Here is a 17,118-nt window from a genome sequence, read left to right as displayed (position 1 = left end):
ACTGAAATTATAATTAAAAAGTTATCCTAGATACCAAAAGACGTTCTCAGAATGAAGGAAAATATATATTGAATTAGAATACCTGTAGCCTCCGGCCAACATGGTGTAATGGATTTCTCCTAGGTTTAGGATTTTTTTTAAATAGTGAAAGATATTTTCTTTTTTAATAAAAGCACATGTCTACAAACAATACTAAATATTGTATTTGCAATTTAATAAATGGGGAAAAGACTGAAAGTAGAAATAACCAGTTAATTGCAATGCTCCAGATCAAGAAAGCTTTCCTTTGAATGTAGCAGGTCTCATGAAAACATCAAACTCTGGTAGCAGATATAGATGTTTAATCATTCCAATGTGTAAAATCTCTGAAAAGGATAAAATCTTATTTCCTAAAGTAATATCAGGATGTAATACAACCCACATTGTTCAATTCTTGGGTTATTAGCTTTTGTCTGTGTTTAAAATCTGTCTTTAGTGCCTGAATCCTGCAAACCCTGGATGTTTTACACCCCATGGGACTGATTCTGATCTCATCCTGCTTAAATTAGGGGGAGTTAGAGATGTGAGATCAGAATCAGGCCCTTGTAAGCAAAAATGCCATAGCCAGCTAGTGATTTGTTGTTCCACTGAGCAGTTACATATCCTCATTCTCAATTCATGCTGTGTTCTTTCATCCTCAAATGGCACAAAAAACTCTCTCTAGTTCAGTTATAACACCACCACCACCCACCATTCTGATAATAGAACAGTTATAAAAACTTGTTCTCTCGCTCAGGCCCCAATTGAGCAAGGTAGTTAAGCAGAGTTCTAAGTGTAAGCATGTGAATAGTCCCACTGAAGCCAATGCATCTATTATCAGTAGAGAGCCTCCAACAAGTTACTTATTGATACCTTTAACCCTTTGTGAAGAAAATGTATTCAGTATTGTATTTAGAGATAAGAGAACCAGTTGAGAAATCATAGAATCATAGAATCATAGAATATCAGGGTTGGAAGGGACCTCAAGAGGTCATCTAGTCCAACCCCCTGCTCAAAGCAGGACCAATTCCCAACTAAATCATCCCAGCCAGGGCTTTGTCAAGCCGGGCCTTAAAAACCTCCAAGGAAGGAGACTCCACCACCTCCCTAGGTAACGCATTCCAGTGCTTCACCACCCTCCTAGTGAAATAGTGTTTCCTAATATCCAACCTGGACCTCCCCCACTGCAACTTGAGACCATTGCTCCTTGTTCTGTCATCTGCCACCACTGAGAACAGCCGAGCTCCATCCTCTTTGGAACCCCCCTTCAGGTAGTTGAAGGCTGCTATCAAATCCCCCCTCATTCTTCTCTTCTGGAGACTAAACAATCCCAGTTCCCTCAGCTTCTCCTCATAAGTTATGTGCTCCAGACCCCTAATCATTTTTGTTGCCCTCCGCTGGACTCTTTCCAATTTTTCCACATCCTTCTTGTAGTGTGGGGCCCAAAACTGGACACAGTATTCCAGATGAGGCCTCACCAATGTCGAATAAAGGGGAACGATCATGTCCCTCGATCTGCTGGCAATGCCCCTACTTATACAGCCCAAAATGCCGTTAGCCTTCTTGGCAACAAGAGCACACTGTTGACTCACATGCAGCTTCTCGTCCACTGTGACCCCTAGGTCCTTTTCTGCAGAACTGCTGCCTAGCCATTCGGTCCCTAGTCTGTAGCAGTGCATGGGATTCTTCCGTCCTAAGTGCAGGACTCTGCACTTGTCCTTGTTGAACCTCATCAGGTTTTTTTGGCCCAATCCTCTAATTTGTCTAGGTCCCTCTGTATCCGATCCCTACCCTCTAATGTATCTACCACGCCTCCTAGTTTAGTGTCATCTGCAAACTTGCTGAGAGTGCAGTCCACACCATCCTCCAGATCATTAATAAAGATATTAAACAAAACCGGTCCCAGGACCGACCCTTGGGGCACTCCGCTTGAAACCGGCTGCCAACTAGACATGGAGCCATTGATCACTACCCGTTGAGCCCGATGATCTAGCCAGCTTTCTATCCACCTTACAGTCCATTCATCCAGCCCATACTTCTTTAACTTGGCGGCAAGAATACTGTGGGAGACTGTATCAAAAGCTTTGCTAAAGTCAAGGAATAACACATCCACTGCTTTCCCCTCATCCACAGAGCCAGTTATCTCATCATAGAAGGCAATTAGGTTAGTCAGGCACGACTTCCCCTTGGTGAATCCATGCTGACTGTTCCTGATCACTTTCCTCTCCTCTAAGTGTTTCATAATTGATTCCTTGAGGACCTGTTCCATGATTTTTCCAGGGACTGAGGTGAGGCTGACTGACCTGTTGTTCCCCGGATCCTCCTTCTTCCCTTTTTTAAAGATGGGCACTACATTAGCCTTTTTCCAGTCATCCGGGACCTCCCCCGATCGCCATGAGTTTTCAAAAATAATGGCTAATGGCTCTGCAATCTCATCCGCCAACCCCTTTAGCACCCTTGGATGCAGCGCATCCGGCCCCATGGACTTGTGCACGTCCAGTTTTTCTAAATAGTCCCAAACCACTTCTTTCTCCACATAGGGCTGGTCACCTTCTCCCCATATTGTGCTACTCAGTACAGCAGTCTGGGAGCTGACCTTGTTCGTGAAGACAGAGGCAAAAAAAGCATTGAGTACATTAGCTTTTTCCACATCCTCGGTCACTAGGTTGCCTCCCTCATTCAGTAAGGGGCCCACACTTTCCTTGACTTTCTTCTTGTTGCTAACATACCTGAAGAAACCCTTCTTGTTACTCTTAACATCTCTTGCTAGCTGCAACTCCAAGTGTGATTTGACCTTCCTGATTTCATTCCTGCATGCCTGAGCAATAGTTTTATACTCCTCCCTGGTCATTTGTCCAATCTTCCACTTCTTGTAAGCTTCTCTTTTGCGTTTAAGATCAGCAAGGATTTCACTGTTTAGCCAAGCTGGTCGCCTGCCATATTTACTATTCTTTCTACACATCGGGATGGTTTGTTCCTGCAACCGCAATAAGGATTCTTTAAAATACAACCAGCTCTCCTGGACCCCTTTGCCCTTCATGTTATTCTCCCATGGGATCCTGCCCATCTGAGGGAGTCAAAGTCTGCTTTTCTGAAGTCCAGGGTCCGTATTCTGCTGCTCTCCTTTCTTCCTTGTGTCAGGATCCTGAACTCGACCATCTCATGGTCACTGCCTCCCAGGTTCCCATCCACTTTTGCTTCCCCTACTAATTCTTCCCAGTTTGTGAGCAGCAGGTCAAGAAAAGCTCTGCCCATAGTTGGTTCCTCCAGCACTTGCACCAGGAAATTGTCCCCTACACTTTCCAAAAACTTCCTGGATTGTCTGTGCACCGCTGTATTGCTCTCCCAGCAGATATCAGGGTGATTAAAGTCTCCCATGAGAACCAGGGCCTGCGATCTAGCAACTTCTGCTAGTTGCCAGAAGAAAGCCTCATCCACCTCATCCCCCTGGTCTGGTGGTCTATAGCAGACTCCAACAACGACATCACCCTTATTGCTCACGCTTCTCAACTTTATCCAGAGACTCTCAGGTTTTTCTGCAGTTTCATACCGGAGCTCTGAGCAGTCATACTCCTCTCTTACATACAACGCAACTCCCCCACCTTTTCTGCCCTGCCTGTCCTTCCTGAACAGTTTATATCCATCCATGACAGTACTCCAGTCATGTGAGTTATCCCACCAAGTCTCTGTTATTCCAATCGCATCATAGTTCCCTGACTGTGCCAGGACTTCCAGTTCTCCCTGCTTGTTTCCCAGGCTTCTTGCATTTGTGTACAGGCACTTAAGATAACTCATTGATCGTCCCTCTTTCTCAGCATGAGACAGGAGTCCTCCCCTCTTGCGCTCTCCTGCTTGTGCTTCCTCCCAGGATCCCATTTCCCCACTTACCTCAGGGCTTTGGTCTCCTTCCCCCGGTGAACCTAGTTTAAAGCCCTCCTCACTAGGTTAGCCAGCCTGCTGGCGAAGATGCTCTTCCCTCTCTTTGTTAGGTGGAGCCTGTCTCTGCCTAGCACTCCTCCTTCTTGGAACACCATCCCATGGTCGAAGAATCCAAAGCCTTCTCTCCGACACCACCTGCGTAGCCATTCATTGACTTCCACGATTCGACGGTCTCTACCCTGGCCTTTTCCTTGCACAGGGAGGATGGACGAGAACACCACTTGCGCCTCAAACTCCTTTATCCTTCTTCCCAGAGCCACGTAGTCTGGCAGTGATCCACTCAAGGTCATTCTTGGCAGTATCATTGGTGCCCACGTGGAGAAGCAGGAAGGGGTAGCGATCCGAGGGCTTGATGAGTCTCGGCAGTCTCTCCGTCACATCGTGTATCCTAGCTCCTGGCAAGCAGCAGACCTCTCGGTTTTCCCGGTCGGGGCGGCAGATAGATGACTCATCTATCAGACCTGAAACCTTCACCTAACACATCAAATGAACCTAAACTAAATCTCTGAAGTTCAAGGTATTTGAGTTAGGACAACATCATTTGTTTTTGAACTGAGAAGTCATTGCACTTCCATTTCCTTTCTGACCTGGAACCAACAAGTGTTAAATATCTTGAGAAGCATTATTCTTGCAGCATCTCTGAAAGCCAATACAGAAGCAGGAAATACTGCCTCTCCCTTCAGAATGCCACTCCCTCAAAATCTTGTAAACTCCAGAGTTTCAAACTGTTTAGATAAAATTTGACTAGAAATCCGAAATTCCAAACCAGACCCACAAACTGTTGTATGTTGCCCATCACTAATTTTATTCACAATCACTTTAAAGAACAGTGAGGCACATAGAATAAGTGTAACCATATAACTTTAATAAAGGTATGTAAAGAAAAATGTAGATATTTCTAGTAATCTGACAGATCATGTATACTACCTGTTACTTCATTCAGGGTTATTGAGTGAAAAACTCTCCTTTGCTTGAAAAAAAATCTGTTGATCTTGTAAGGTTGACATGACTGTAAAAATTAATATATCCAAAGTCATAATATCCTAACAACTGTATCATGTACAGCTTGACAAATGCTAGATCCACATTACTGTAACAAGTTACCTGGAGAACAAAAACTGATCATCCAGAGCCACAGCCAATGGCTCAGGTGGAAATAATGGATGAGTTGGGTGCTTTTCAGCACAGGTATTTTATGTAAAATCGTAACTTAAATCAGTTCCAGAACTTATTAAAACAAACATGAGAAACTAAAGTTTAAAAAGTTGAGTGGAAAAATAAAATATTTCAAAACCCAAACTAAGAAAATATCTAGCCAACAGCTGCACCTATAATGTAGCAGCTCTCACACCTTCAGTATTGTTTTAATCCATCAATGTTAATATCTAGAATTTATCTTGAAATGTTTGGACCATTCAGTGACTCAAGCTTGGACATGATCTGTAAATTAAACCATACTGGCATTGCTGATAGTTTTGATTTTTGTCTCCAAATCCAATATTTAGTTTGATAAGATTTCAATTTAGTTCTGTCCTGCTGTGCTACACTGATACTCAGCAGGTTACTGAATAATTTTGTGAGGTATTTCTCTTTTCTACATAGGAAAAACAAAATTTCTCAGTGATCTGGAACTAAAGTATCTGACCCTTCTTTCAGCACACAAACACATTGCTTACTCACAGATATCGCACAGGAAACTTGATGGTGTTTGCCAGAGACTTGTGCTGTAGTTCTGGATGATCCAACTCTTGTTGGTCTCCAGATGTTTTCACCATATATTTACTTTTCATCAGGGATCGGGGCCTAATTGCATCAGACACTACATAAACCAAATGAAATGATGGTCTGGCTCCCAAATAGTTTACAATCTAATTAACACTGCTATATAACAACATAAGGACTGCCATACTGGATCAGACCAAAGGTCCATCTAGCCCAGTATCCTGTCTTCTGACAGTGGCCAATGCCAAGGGCTTCAGAGAGAATGAACAGAACAGGTAATCATCAATTGATACTCAGTGACTCCAAAAAGTGACAAATGCAAGAACCACAGAGCTAACATTTTTACACAATAAAAAAAGTCAAAATTTTTCTAATTCATTTTTGTAAAAAACAAGATAGTTGCTGCAAACTTGAAACTAGAATTTGCCCATATTCAGCCATGCCTATCTTCAACACAAAAACCAAAACACACCGTATGAAGGAACCAGAAATGTCAACTCCATGAACTACTCAGCACACATTTCCCCCCTTCCTCAATTAGAAACACATAATCAAATGTTCTTGTATAAAATTCTTATCATTTTCAGCAGAGCACACTACATGTTGATAAATATTCTGTTTTGTAATGTAGTTATCAGGTCTTCAGTAGAGAATTTCTCAGAAGTTTCTCTGTTACTAATTAAATGCACTACATGCTATAGCAATTAATATTTGAGAAGATCTTTTTATTTCTGTTAATAAACAGTTGCACATTATATGCTTATTATCAAACTTTGAAATTGTATGCTTGAGTAATATTTCAAACAAGTAGGGCATAATATTGTGAAATATTTATGTGCCTTGATTACTCAATTTGACTTTTTAAAATTCCTTGTGAGTATATACTAACAGTTGGTGAGACTATTTCTGATGAGATTATACTGTTATTAATCTGAATATGCCATAATTCATACTGATTTTCACCTTTGGAAATGAGGCAAAAAGTTAAGACACATTCTTTAAACAGCTTCAATAAAAAAAAAAATTCTCATTACATGTTTCTCTGTACAGTTGCTTTACATAAGTGATTCAATTCTAACCTGGACCTTAGGGCATCTGAAGTCATTTTTTGTTCACACACACCATGAATCAGAAATCCATAAATATTTCCCTTTAGAAATGGCATTCATGGTCTTTTTTCCCTTTAATAAAACATCTGTTATCCAATTTTATTTTCTTGAAAGTAAATGGTTTATTAAACTTGAGTGAACTGGAGATTATAGCTTTATTAAATCTTACAAGAGGAGTACAATAGTCTTTTGACATTTAGTCAAAAACTCAGATAACCGTTTCATTACAGGATACTTATTTCTCCATGGAGGCTATTACAAAATAGACTACACTCCTGCAGTAAAACACAAGGGCAGGGGTTGGGGAGAAGTTTGCCCAGATTATTTTAAGTGGCATGTGTACAAGATTTGCCTCCCATAACATAATGAGTAAAAGGTATAGCCTACACAACCTACAGACCTAGAGGGATTCTTCCATGGATGCTGTGGGGGAGACAGCCCCCAGTAGAACCAGGATAACAAGGGCTTCTCCAGCTGTGTGCTGGTCCCTGAATCCCCTTAAGATGGGTATGTGGGGGGGAGATGTTCCACAGCACCAGAAAAAAAAATACAGGCTGAGGTTATTTAGCCTTTTTTGCATCTCTGTGAGATTGGGGTGCAGGGGGATGGTACATGTGGATCACCGACCCTTCCCCTCACTCTGGAGAGAGGCCTCTGTGTGGGTCAGATGAAGATTAAGTAGACATTGTTGATAACCCAACCTCTATATGCAGAAGATCCCCTCTGCACACATTTTAGGATGTCCCACACACTCATTCGGGGTTCCTTTTTTGAGAGTTCTTCACTATAACCAGTGGGGGGGGGAGGGGGCAGAGGAGATGTATGAATTTAATGAAGTCTTTTATCATCTATAAATTGAATGAAGAGAATCTGTACTGTAAAATTTAAGGTTTTTATTTTTTTTTCCCAGCATTTTACAATAAAGTGGACAACTCAATATGTAGATTTGGGTTCTCTCTCTTGCTGCCCTCTCCCACTCTGGTCAATCATCTGAACCTAACTGTCAATTGTCAAAAATACAAACTGCTAAATTTTTAATGTGCAGGAGGTAGCCAAGTAGACCTCGCAATGATAAGTGTGACTTTCGCCCTTGGGGAAAAGATAACATTACCATAGCTACATTTAAAAAAAACAAAAAAAACCAACAACAACATTGGACTGACAGTAAGACCATCTATAAGCACAGGAACTGAAGAAGAAAACACCTGAATGGAATGGAAGTTACAGGTTATTTGTTCTTGCAACCAAAATGATTTATAAGTATGTGAAAATTTTACTCATTCTGGAAAGGTAGTAGCATTTTATCTGACAGGATCTTTCCTCAAAAATTTTGAGGCTATTGTTGGAATATGGTCATTGATTTTCATTCACTTTTAGCTTGGTCAGTTCCATTCATACCTTTAATTTAATAATTTCAAGACACTTCTTGCTTTTATGAACTTTTAAAAATTATTTTTAAACAGGTATTTTATTTTTTCTTACATGAAACAAACCAAAAAGCTACACCCTGGAAAATTATACAGCCAAACAACTCCCCAAAGCAGTTGCTAAGTGGTGATAAAATACTTATTGCCTCCTCAAATCATTTACAAACCTCAAAACACCTAAAGCAAGACAATGAAAAATTAAGGACATCAAAAGTTTAAACTGCCCACGTACAGAAACCAAGCATTTTAAATCAAGCATATTTCACTACAACACAACCACCTTAACTATGACTCCAAATAGTCTTAGTATTTAAAATATAAACATGCTGTACAAACCCTTCTGAAGAAACCACACACACCAGCCTCAAATGCAAGCCCATGTGCAGGCATAATTCATCTTAAATTGATTAGGTTATAAGTGTTTGCTTTTAAACTAAATTTAAATTATTCTTAAAAAAACCCAGATATACTTTACCTATAATGTTATTGCCCCTTGATAAATAGATGCATGCTAATATCCCCCCCGCCCCACAACAGTAAAAGTTAAAATGAAATATTTAGGGCAAAACTGTCTCTATACTTCTGCATGGGTGGACAGGCCAAAAGTAAGACTTTCCTGCTCCAGATGCCCGTGTGGACAGCTCAGCCCTTTGGTCTGGGCACAGAATCACAAACTATGACTATGCATCAGCTGTACTTGCTGCCCCCTGTAAAGCAGCCGTGCAGGAAATGAGTAGAGCACTAGTTCTGCCACTGCAATGTACAAGCCTACAGTGCCAGGCCAGCATCATGGGTCTAAGTCAGCAGCAAATTATTATCCCTCAAAAGCATGGTGGAAGCAGGAAAGCAATTACGGGTTTCAGAGCCACAGTTCTTTCCCTGGGATGCTCTTGAAATGGTGCTGTAATCACTTTTCTCTTTATTGATGACTCTGTCCTTCTAGATCATAGTAAGGGGCAATGTGTCACTAGCCAAGCCAGCCTCTTAGGGTATGTCTACACAGCCCTCAGTGGCAAGCCTCCAAGCACAGGTGAACAGACTTGGGTTAGCAGAGCTCATTATTATTTTTTTTTTTTTTTAATGGAGATATCCTATCTCCTAGAACTGGAAGGGACCTTGAAAGGTCATCGAGTCCAGCCCCCTGCCTTCACTAGCAGGACCAAGTACCAATTTTGCCCCAGATCCCTAAGTGGCCCCCTCAAGGATTGAACTCACAACCCTGGGTTTAGCAGGCCAATGCTCAAACCACTGAGCTATCCCTCATTCTACCACTCTAAAAAGAGCTATGTAGACAGTGTTTGAAGTTGCAGCTTGGGCTGGAGCTCAGACTCTGAAGAATAGGGAGGGATGTAGTGTGATGTTCTGTACCTCGGGGGTGCTGGGTGTTCCCTCATGTTCATCCTTATAATATGACTGTGTGGTATCTAACGCAAAGTTTGTCATGTCGGGTGTCTTTGGAAAGCTCATGATCTACTGAGCATTATCGTTAGTTATAGTAATGTTATAGGCTGTAATTTCATGTATATAGTTATGAGGCTGAGAATGTGTCCTCATGGCTTAAAGCAAGCCCAGGCAAAAACTCTCCAAGAACAGAGGGGCAGTTCACACCTCATCAGTGCATGTATGGGACAAACCCAGCCCAGACTCACAAGAACAAAGGACACTGGCCTTGGCAACAACAAAGCCAAGAGGGAATAAAGAACATGATAAAAGGGAGAGACGTTTGCCATCCTCTTCCTCTCTCCTCCTCTCTCTTCCACCTACATCTACAGACACCACACCAAGTGACTGAAGTGCTGATCAAAGGGAGAGCCTGGCTGAAGAGCAACCAGACAGCCTGTGGTGAGAAGCATCTAAGTTTGTACGGGCATTGAAAGTGTTAAGATCAGCTTAGAATGTGTTTTGCTTTTATTTCATTTGACCAAATCCGACTTGTTATGCTTAGACTTATAATCACTTAAAATCTATCTTTGTAGTTAATAAATCTGTTTGTTTACTCTACCTGAAGCAGTGCATTTGGTTTGAAGCATGTCAGAGACTGCCCTAGGGATAACAAGCCTGGTACTTCAGAAAAGCAGACTTTGACTCCCTCAGGGAACTGATGGGCAGGATCCCCTGGGAGGCTAATATGAGGGGGAAAAGGAGTCCAGAAAAGCTGGCTGTATTTTAAAGAAGCCTTATTGAGGGCTCAGAAACAAACCATCCCAATGTGCAGAAAGAATAGCAAATATGGCAGGTGACCAGCTTGGCTTAACAGTGTAATCTTCGGTGAGCTTAAACACAAAAAGAAAGTTTACAAGAAGTGGAAATTTGGACAGATGACTAGGGAGGAGTATAGAAATATGACTTGAGCATGCAGGGGTGTAATCAGGAAGGCCATAACACAACTGAAGTTGCAGCTACCAAGGGATGTGAAGGGTAACAAGAAGGGTTTCTACAGGTATGTTAGCAAGAATAAAAAGGTCAGGGAAAGTGTGGGACCCTTAATGAATGGAGGAGGCAACCTAGTGATAGATGATGTGGAAAAAGCTGAAGTACTCAATGCTTTCTTTGCCTCAGTCTTCACAGACAAGGTCGCCCACACTGCTGTCCTCGGCAACACAGTATGGGGAGGTGGTGAGCAGCCCTCAGTTGTGAAAGAACAAGTTTAGGACTATTCAGAAAAGCTGGACATGCGCAAGTCCATGGGTCCAGATCTAATGCATCTGAGAGTGCTGAGGGAATTGGCTGATGTGACTACAGAGCCATTGGCCATTATCTCTGAAAACTCGTGGCGATTGGGGAAGGTCCTGAATGATTGGAGAAAGGCAAATATAGCACCCATCTTTTAAAAAGGAAAGAAGGAGAACCCGGGGAACTACAGACCAGTCAGCCTCACATCAGTCCCTGGAAAAATCATGGAGCAGGTCCTCAAGGAAACCATTTTGAAGCACTTGGAGGAGAGGGAGGTGATCAGGAACAGTCTACATGGATTCACCAGGGGCAAGTCATGCCTGACCAACTTGATTGCCTTCTATGATGAGAAAACTGGCTCTGTGGATATGGGGAAAGTGGTGGATGTGATACATCTTGACTTTAGCAAAGCTTTTGATACGGTCTCCCACAGTATTCTTGCCAGCAAGTTAAAAAAATATGGATCGGCTGAATGGACTATAAGGTGGATAGAAAGCTGGCTAGACTGTCAGGCTCAATGGGTAGTGATCAACGGCTCGATGTCTAGTTGGCAACCTGTATCAAGCGGAGTGCCTCAGGGGTCGGTCCTGGGGCTGGTTTTGTTCAATATCTTTATTAATGATCTGGATGATGGGCTGGATTGCACCCTCAGCAAGTTCGCAGAGGACACTAAGCTGGGGGGAGAGATAGATACACTGGAGGGTAGGGGATAGGTTCCAGAGTGATGTAGACAAATTGGAGGATTGGGGCAAAAGAAATCTGATGAGGGTCAACAAGGACAAGTGCAGACTCCTGCACATAGGACAAAAGAATCCCATGCACCGCTACAGGCTGGGGACCAACTGGCTAAGCAGCAGTTCTGCAGAAAAGGACCTGGGGATTACAGTGGATGAGAAGCTGGATACGAGTCAGCAGTGTGCCCTTGTTGCCAAGAAGGCTAACGGCATATTGGGCTGTCTTTGACAGCGGATCGAGGGACATGATTATTCCCCTCTATTCGGCATTAGTGAGGCCACATCTGGAGGGTTGCGTCCAGTTTTGGAATCCCCACTACAGAAAGGATGTGGACAAATTGGAGAGAGTCCAGTGGAGGGCAACAAAAATGATCAGGGGGCTGGGGCACATGACTTACGAGGAGAGGCTGAGGGAACTGGGCTTGTTTAGTTTGCAGAAGAGAAGATTGTGTGTGTGTGAGTGTGTGTGTGTGGGGGGGGGGGGGATTTGATAGCAGCCTTCAACTACCTGAAGGGGGTTCCAAAGAGGATGGAGCTCGGTGTTCTCAGTGGTGGCAGATGACAGAACAAGGAGCAATGTTCTCAACTTGCAGTGGGGGAGGTTGGATATTAGGAAACACTATTTCACTAGGAGGGTGGTGAAGCACTGGAATGGGTTATCTAGGGAGGTGGTAGAATCTCCATTCTTAGAAGTTTTTAAGGCCTGGCTTGACAAAGCTCTGCCTGGGATGATTTAGTTAGTGTTGGTCCTGCTTTGAGCAGGGGATTGGACTAGATGACCTCCTGAGGTCTCTTCCAACCCTAATCCTCCATGATTCTGTATCAATTTCTTTGTTAAATTGACAAACTCATAAGCTTGCAGTGTCCAGCAGGCATAACTGGACACTGCAAGACAGAGGCTCCTAGGGCTGTGTCTGGGACCGGAAGTATTGGCTAGTGTCATTCGGTTGCACAATACAAGGAGTAGCTTGCATGCCAGAGGTTGTGCGTGGACAGCCCAGGAGTGGGGGTTCTCACAGCAGAGCACGGTAAGGCTGGCTCCCAGAGTTAAGGATTGGAGTGAACTAGCAGATCACCGGTCCGGATAACACCAGAGGGGAGTGTCACAGGTGGGCTTCAGAGCCTGAGCTCCAGTCCGAGACAAGTTCAAAGCTCTGCCTACACACCGTTTTTTAGTGTGCTATTGCAAGCTCCACTAACCCAAGTTGGTTGACCCAGGTGGGGGACGGAGGTGCTTGCTGCCACTGGCTGTGTAGACATACTCCGAGAAACCAAACTCAAAATAAAACTACTTGTGGAAATCTACTGATGAAAAATGTTATACAAGAGCCAGGAATTGCTATTAGTAGTAATAGTAATTAATTGGTCAAGCATAAAGCTGTGTGGCAATAAAATATGCATTTCTTTGGACTTGATTAAAAAAACATTATGTGGGCAGTTTGTTACTTTTAAGTGGCTGAGTTTTGCAAATAATGTCATAGAGGAGTATAGTATCTTGTTTCTCTAATTAAGTCTTTTGGTTCTGGAATACTTTATTAGTAATTTTCTAGTATGTATTACATACAAAAACAACTTATCCACTTGGACTAGAGAAAAGGAGGAACAATTAAAAAGACAATTCTGTGCAACATAAAAAATACATATTTCATTATTATGAATGTCACTGAAAAAAGACCGGATTTATTTTCTCTTAGGTGCAATAAACCCCAACTAACTAAAATAATTCATTGTGTTTAACTAGAGGGCAAAGAAAAAAGGAAATTTGCACTACACAGTTTGAGGGATAATGCACGCTTGGGTGTTTTATTAGCATGAAGAACTCTGATGTCACAGAACTAGCCTGCAACACATTGCCAACTGCAATGAAAGTTATTTTTTCTTTCTTCACTTCACAAGTGACCAGGGAAGATGCTTTAGACTATTTTTTCAGGAAGAGTTGGCCAACTTTACAATCTGAGGCTTTTGACTTGTGTAATCATGTTGGCTTGTGCTCTATGATGCTTCAGCAATTTCTGTGTTTCTATGTTGCCTCAGGAAACATCATTCATATTCTGGTTTTGTTGGTTTACTTGTTTTTACTTTTTATAGTCTCTAGCTGCGTAGAAACATACAAGCTTCAAGCATCCACAGCAAATGCCAACTGCCAGACCCATGGGATAAAATGGAGCTTTAGTCAGAGGTTCCATGAAGTCCACAGAAACATTTAATTCAAATACGTGATGAAAGAATTCTTATTGCCATTTTAATCCTGTTTGAAATGTTTGGTGGTTTTGTCACATTCCACATCCAGATGGGGTGGGATCTGAGTTACTACCAAGAATTCTTTCCTGGGTGCTGGCTGGTGAGTCTTGCCCACATGCTCAGGGTTTAACTGATCGCCATATTTGGGGTTGGGAAGGAATTTTCCTCCAGGGCAGATTGGCAGAGGCCCTGGAGGTTTTTCGCTTTCCTCTGCAGCATGGGGCACGGTTCACTTGCTGGAGGATTCTCTGCACCTTGAGGTCTTTAAACCACGATTTGAGGACTTCAATAACTCAGGCATAGGTTAGAGGTTTGTTACAGGAGTGGGTGGGTGAGATTCTGTGGCCTGTGTTGTTCAGGAGGTCAGACTAGATGATCATAATGGTCCCTTCTGACCTTATAGTCTATGAGATGAAGGCAGCTGGGAGACTAAGGGAGTTCACCAAAAGAGGAAGGCAGAGAGGCAGAGTCTCCCCCTCGTACCCACTCCCGCTTAACTTGCAGGCAATCTGAGGAAGAACCTGCAACGGGAGGAAAACGGCCTGTCACCAGCACCAGTTGGAAAGTATTTGGGACAACTTATTGTTTCAGAAGGTGGAGAAAATAACTAGGCAGGCAGCCACTTTAGACTTAATTCTAACTAGCAGGGAAGAATTGGTTGCAAATTTGAAGGCAATTTGGGTGACAGTGATAATGAGATGACTTATTTCATGACTATGAGGAAAGTGAGGAGCGAGAACAGCTTCAGAAGGACAATGGACTGAAAAAAAACCTGCAGCCTTTAACAAAGTCAGAGAACTGGTAGGTAAGGTCCCCTGGGAAGAAAAATCTAAGGGAAAAAGGAGTTCAAAAGAGCTAGCAGTTTCTCAAAGAGATAATACTATAGGCACAACTGCAAACTATCCTGATGAAAGAGAAAGATAGGAACAATAGTAAGATGCCACTATGGCTCCATCTGGAACTCTTTAATGAGATGAAAATCAAAAAAGGAATCCTATAAAAAGTTGAAACACTGACAAATTGATATGGATGAGTAAAAAGAATAGCAGAAGCATGTAGAGATGAAATCATAAAGGCTAAGGCACAAAATGAGTTACACCTAGCAAGGGAGATAAAATAAAGTTCTTTAACAACATTAAAAAACAAAGGAAAGATGAAGATCCTCCATTTAGTGGGAAAAGAGATCTAATAACCAATGACATCAAGAAGGCTAAGTTGTTTAATACCTATTTTGCTTCAATTTTCCGTGAAAAAGTAAAATCTGACCAGATACTTAATGCGATTTAATATTAACAAGCCACAAGGGACACAAGCCAAAATAGGGAAAGAACATGTTAAGGAATATTTAGATAAATTAGATGTATTCAAGTCAGCAGGGCTTGACTTGAATGAACCTGATGAAATGCACCCTGGGTACCCAAGGAACTAACTGAAACAACTTCAGAACTATTTAGAGATTATCTTCAAGAGCTCATGGAGGACAGGCGAGGTCCCAGAGGACTGGAGAAGGGGAAACCAAGTACCTATCATTACAAAGGAGCTGGGGGCGTTATGGAGAGAAGAGGACCCAGGGAATTTCGAACAGTTTACTATTCAAGCTTTGTGGTTAATTGTGACTGGTTAACTGAGTAAGATGGTATTGTTTCTGTTCCCCAGTAGGACAAGTGTAACTATTAGCATTTGGTTTCAGGGTTGAGCATTCACATTTAAGACCTCAAAATTATCCAATATTCCTTTAAATTACTGTTTCCACAAACATTCCTGCCAGTAAGCGTATTTTCTAAAATACTAATAGAAAAGGAACATAAAGAAAGGTCAAGGACAGAACTAATGTTGTCATTTTTTTATTCATGCAAATATTTGAAGAATGTTTATGAGATATTTGCCCAAGTTTAATATACACAATGATTTACTGGCTCAGAATAGGACTTCTTGTGAATACTGCTTACTCACTCAAATGCTTTAATGGTTTGGAGGTGCTCTTTGTGATGAACACTGAACTCCATTTATCAAATTTATCCCTCATGTATGACAACCTCCTTCTCATCAGCCTCACAGCACTATCTGACATTAATGTTCCCTTTTGAGCCAATACTATGAATATTTTGATTTTTATATCCTTACCATGCTTTGTTTAATGAAAAATATTGACAGAATTTCCACTGAATTTTAGAGGAGGTGTCTTACATTTGTAACTTCCTCAAATTTTGTGCAAAGGCCACTGTCTTGGCCAAAACATCATGGATTGAACTGGGGATTTCTAGAGCTAAAACCATCAGTTGCTACTGCTGGAGCTAAAGAGCCAAGTCTCTCTAGCTAAGGCTGTAACTGATTTGTATCCTCTGCAGATTAGGCACAAAGGGAAACTTGTAATACACACTTCATCAGTGGGTTACACTTGGACATCATGTTTTCAAAAATGACACACACATCCTATTACAAGGTATTTGACATACCTTAGGCCCTTATCCTGCAAGCTCCTTTGAATGGGGACATCCCTATGCCCATATGGAATGTTTGCATAAACATTTCGGTCCTCATGCAAACAATCTTTTGGGAGAAACAGTCCTTAATTGCATGTGTGCGTGTGCACCCCCACCCCCACACTTTCTTATTCCTTGCAACCAAAAAGAAAATGTTTGAATTCTTCAGATATTGTGTCAATAAAATTTTACAAAGCACCTCTTAAATTCATTCCATGGACTGCTAATCACATTTAAGCTATATTCTCAGATACACCTCTACCCCTATATAACGCTGTCCTTGGGAGCCAAAAAAATCTTACCGCGTTATAGGTGAAACCGCGTTATATTGAACTTGCTTTGATCCACCGGAGTGCGCAGCCCTGCCACTCTGGAGCACTGCTTTACCGCGTTATATCCGAATTCGTGTTATATCGGGGTAGAGGTATACTTGCTAAAATTATTCACCAATTTTCCAGATACTTCAACTCTGTAGTGCAAAGTAAAAATAGGACTAATTACCTCCTTAGATGCTTATGATCATGGTTCTCACTGAAGTTAAACAGAGCTGCACGTATATTTCTAAAAATTAGTCTAAAGTCAGAAAAATGAGACCTTCCATTTTGGTTTTAGATTTATATGTGGCCAAACGAGAATAACATATACAATTATTTTAAATATGGAAAATAGCTGTGTATAATAACATCTTTATAAACACTGGCCTTTTAAAATGTGTTTTTCCAGTATAATATACATAGGCTTGTTTTATTGTCTTTCCTAAAGTCTCAGTTAC

General features: G+C 41.8%; 1 protein-coding gene across 3 annotated transcripts in view; it reads right to left on the bottom strand.

The window, feature by feature from the left end:
- Positions 1–17,118, bottom strand: part of SGCZ (sarcoglycan zeta) — a 389,983-nt gene that overhangs the window by 356,687 nt on the left and 16,178 nt on the right. The window lies entirely within an intron of this gene.

The sequence above is a fragment of the Terrapene carolina genome, unplaced genomic scaffold (assembly GCF_002925995.2).
Source record: "Terrapene carolina triunguis isolate 2854851 unplaced genomic scaffold, T_m_triunguis-2.0 Scaffold66, whole genome shotgun sequence".
Classification (NCBI taxonomy): Eukaryota; Metazoa; Chordata; order Testudines; family Emydidae; genus Terrapene; species Terrapene triunguis.
This window is presented reverse-complemented; position numbering and strand designations above follow the sequence as displayed.